General features: G+C 35.1%; 1 pseudogene; it reads left to right on the top strand.

Moving 5' to 3' along the window:
- Window positions 1-465: 465 nt before the first annotated feature.
- Window positions 466-1,240, top strand: LOC143607501 (NDR1/HIN1-like protein 3 pseudogene; annotated as a pseudogene).
- The last annotated feature ends 3,790 nt before the right edge of the window (window positions 1,241-5,030 follow it).

Below are 5,030 nucleotides of genomic sequence, written 5' to 3'. Positions count from 1 at the left end.
CATATTATTATCTTCTCCACAAATACTTATTCTCACACCGGAGGGTTACCCCAAAGAGGACCCTCTGTCCCTTTCTGAGGGGTAAGTTTACGGTGCTGTTCATTTTGTAGGTGGAAGAACCCAGATCCATCAGATCCAAGAGAAACCATCGGTGAAGTTGCATAATCACACCGAGGAAAGTAGATCGTTCTACAGTGAGTCGATCCACGCTTTTTCAACAACATTATTATACCTAAACACGTAAGCATTTTATATGCCGTTTTCACATTCTTTACTTAATTAAAATATATAGTGTAAGCCGCTATCAAGACCATACCATATAAAAAAGTGACGACAAATTCAGTATAGGAAGTTACTCCGATGGTGGTATCTGAAACCAACTAGTCATCATCCGTTACACTCACGCGGTGTTTTAATTCATACGCACCCTCAATTATGCGTTAATAATTATTCAACACACATCACCATATATAAATACCCTCACCTATTCCACCTATCTTCAAAATATCTACATTCCAATTACAACTTAACCATGTCTGATCAAGCTCATCTCAACGGAGCCTACTACGGCCCCTCCATCCCACCCCCGGCCCGAAAATCCCGATCCTACCATCGGCCGGGCCGGGGAGGCAGCTGCAACCCATTCTCCTGGTGTTTCAGCTGCCTGTGCGGGTGCATATTCAACCTCATCTTCCAAATCATCATCAGCATTTTAGTCATCCTTGGAATCATTGTCCTCGTGTTTTGGCTCATCTTCCGCCCCAACGCGCCTAAATTCCACGTCAACGAAGCAACGCTCACCCAATTCACCTTGTCCCAGAACAACGACACGTTGTACTATGATCTAGCCGTTAACATGACCTTTAGGAACCCGAATCGTCGTATAGGTATCTACTACGACCGAATCGAAGCCAACGCTGAGTACGATGGTAAGCGGTTGACAACGCAGAATCTAGAAAGGTTTTATTTGGGGCATAAGGAGGAGAAGGATTTGATTGCGGTGTTTAGAGGCGAGCAGAATCTGGCTATCGGGTCAGGCGATACGAGATCGGAGTATAATAAGGATCAGAGCGAAGGGCGTTATGATATTGATTTGAAGTTGAAGATTAGGCTGAGGTTGAAGGTCTGGTGGGCTAAACCCAAGTTCAAGCCACGGTTTGAGTGTGAGTTGAAGGTTCCTTTGAGTGGTGGTCCTTCGACTCGTGGGTTTGAAAGGACCAAGTGTGATTTTGATTGGTAGACTAGACATGATCATCATTGTTATGGTTCTTGGACCGAGTCTTTGTTTCATTTGATTTACTGATTCTTGTTATCTTATTTGTTTGTTTTATAGATCCGGTAGATTCTTGTATACTGCGGAGTATATTGCTGGATTATTATTATTATTTACATTTTATGTATATGTATATGTACACGGTATTATTATTGTTTATAAATAAAACTAGTGTTTGTTTAATTATTTATTTGTTACTTTTAGAAAGAGTTGAATTTTATAATAATATGAAGTAGAATTTTATAATAATATGAAGTACGACGTATTGGCGGATAATAATACAAACTAATGATAAAATTAGACAGTTAGTTACATGTCAAACTTTTATTCCGTTTTAAAAATGATGTTAGTCATAAATAGTTATAAATTATACATGATTCTGTTTGTAAGGACGATACGTTTTCCATTTTGTTCGCAATCATAAATCATTTATGTGAGTAGAATCGAGTGAATTTGAAGTGTAAATCAGAAAAGATAATCAAAGCCTTAAGCGTTAGTAATATATTGTTAGTTGGAAAGCTTATAAGCCTTTTTATACTATTAAATCTTATCTACTTTTAATTATTTAATATTTATTTTCTAAATTGACTTATTATCTATTAGCAATGCTTCTCGAATAAAGTCAAAGGTGCTTTGCCAAATGTCTTCATTCAACCAATTGTGATCACTATAAAATATCAATATGCATATTTTATTACTTGATTAGATGATTACTCCAACAAGCGGTAACTGAAAAAGAAAATCCATATGTAAAGAGAAATAGAATGACACGTTACATGTACATTATCAACTTGGAGATAAGCATTTGCACCGAAGGATAAAGATGAGTAAAAGACTAAAAGTAGCTATGTTCGTTGGGTTGGATATCAAATATTCAATTACTGTAGTTTGAGTTGCTTTATTTGGATCCTAGTTTGAGTCTTCATGTTGTGAAGGTTTGTTTAGATTTTTATTTTTAATCGTTTTGTTATTTGATATTTGTAATTATTTGTTGATTTAATATGTATCTATAATTAGTTATGTTCATTATATTTTTCCGCGTTTGGACTCTTTCAATTAAAATGTGTAAGTTTTTTTAGATTTTTAACGAACGGACAACAACGAACATTTTGATTTTTATTTTAACAACACACGAACATGTTGATTTTTGTAAACGTACAAATACGAACACAATTATTTGTCTTATAAGAAATGAGCGGTTGATGTAGGTGACGATGGTTATGCAAGGGGAGGTTAACGATGGTGGGTGGTAATCGGAAGTTAACCGGTGGAAAGGATATACCGACGATGGAGAAAATGTAAATGAGAGAAATTGTAGGGTTTGATGATGAAAAAGTTTTCCAAATAAATGAGATGTTATGACCCGTTTAAGGGCTATCCGGGTTTTGTGAGACCCATGACCCGCAAAAATTATTGTTTAATTATGAAAGAGTTTCACAAATAAATAAGATATTATAACTCATTAAGGAATATCTAGATTTGGTGAGACCCATACCCACAAATTCGGGTCAAACATATGAGAAATCTTAAATCACAAATCAAGTAATTTGATGGCTTGTAAGGGAGTGAGGAACAACCAGAAAGTGACACAGACTTTTTTGATAAAATATATTTGGATACGTTTTCATCTATCCGAGATATGTACCGATAGATGTATTTTTCTTCCATAATCGAGATATGCACCGATCCAAATTTTAAATTGTCTAACCTAATCAAATCGATTAACATGATCTAGTATACCGTAGGACGTAGGTGCTAATTCCTTCCCTGACGATAGTTGGTGAATTGTGTAGAGCCAACTTAAGAGTTAAAGATATGGAGAACAAAGGTTTTTCTTATATTTATCTTATTCTTAATACAAAAGGTATTATTAAAACTTAACATAACTTTATTACCGACAAATAATCGTATCTGCGTGTTGTTGCGGGCCATGTCGATAGTTGATATCATATTGGCATATTATTTGCTAACATATAAGTCTATTCCTTGGTAAGTTAAAATATCGTTTTTTACATACATGGTTTCATGAGTTCAAAAGATAAAGCAGCTTGTATTGCATGATTCAAATTCTTTAGATACATAGTCTAAAATAAAGGGACAGTGTAGTATCCATCTTCAGTTATTAGGGTTGTTGAAAACATTTGCTCCACTTCAACATCATTAGACACGTACCTAATTGTTTTCTCAGATTTTCTTGTATTCCTCCTCTCGGTACCTTAGAAGTTAGAACCATGTCATTCTTGGTCTATTGGTGTAAATTGAATAGATAGGAGACATGCTTGTTTGTAATAGAATCCATACTGAAACATCACATGTGACAATTTTAATATGTTTTATATCATAAATGGGCTAAAACAAATTTAGGTCGAAAGGTAGTGAGTCAAAAGTATTTAATCTATTAATATGTAGTGTTTTGTGATTTATAAGATGATAAATGAAGTGTCCATAAAATAATTTGTTTCAACACAAATTTGGACTAGCATGTTACTCAAACCTGTTCACGACTAACCTTGCCACCTAAACACATACCTTATTAAACTTAGTCGAGTCGGTGTGGGGTTAGCGAGATAAACCACTCCTGACAAAAATCTTATAGAAGTAATTCTAAGCCCAATAAATAATGAAGATTTGAAAGAAAACTAAGAATGAGAGGTGGTGCGGCTACCCCCGCTCACCAAACGTGTCGTTCTACTTCGTCATGCACCACTGTTCTCTCTATCCATATGTGTGTGGGTGTAAGTAAATGTCGGTGATTATCAGGTTCAAGAAAGCAACGATCAGAAATGAAAAAGTGGAGACTGGATTCGACTGAGTTGAAAAATGAGAAAGAGAGAGAAAGGGAACAACTGAAGAAGAGACGCAGGTGGTGAAGAAGATGATGATAACACGCGATCAGAGAGAGAGAAATGGGGCATGCTACATCAAGATAATATGTTGCTGTAATAACTTGTACCATATGCAAAAGGAAGTGACCATTTAGCTATAGTGTTTTCACTCACAATCCTTGAATATATAGTATAATATAATATAATTTAATTACACAAATGACTCCTGGCACGGTTATATTAGGATTTGATGGCCAAACTTTTAGAAAGTACACCCTTTGTCTAATAATTCACACAAGTGTAACTCAATTGGTTCCTAAAATGGATGAACGTTGACATTTGTTGTTAAGTAGATGTGAAATTACAAAATGTCAAACGTCCTAAACAAATAACTCATTAGCTCCGTAATGTTTTAGTTTTTAATGGTCAATTTTGTTTTTAACCCCCTCTTCACCACATTTAATACCTTCTTACTAGAAAAACTATTGTTGCCGAAGAGTGCAAGATGTTACATGTTCACCACCACATCCGTCTGATATGGTGTTGTGTCGAACCTTCATTTTGTTTGGAACGACCATTCTGACCCATCATATCTCTAAGTAGATAGATCTAACCATTTTGGGCTTCAATTGGTTTAGGGGTACTTTGGTATTGTAAAGGGAGGTCACAACTCTCAAACTAGGGTTTCAGGATGTTCAGGTGTGTTCTTTGTCTGACTGGTATTTTGAGCCCCTTTTTAAAGTTCTAACAACCAGACGTAAGGTTTTCTGATAGGGTTTGAGTAACATAATAAAAAACAATGATATGATAAAAGTATATTTTGAAATAACACACAATGAAAATATAATGGCATTTATGATAAACTAAACAAAAATACATTTTATGGTTGACCCTACTCGTTTTCATGTGTTGAAAACTATCTATTATATCTT

This window comes from Bidens hawaiensis, unplaced genomic scaffold (assembly GCF_021521415.1).
Source record: "Bidens hawaiensis isolate Kalapana, Puna unplaced genomic scaffold, B.hawaiensis_p1.1 tig00083052_1, whole genome shotgun sequence".
NCBI classification, from domain to species: Eukaryota; Viridiplantae; Streptophyta; class Magnoliopsida; order Asterales; family Asteraceae; genus Bidens; species Bidens hawaiensis.
Note: the sequence above shows the minus strand (reverse complement) of the source record. Positions and strands in the feature narration are given on the sequence as shown.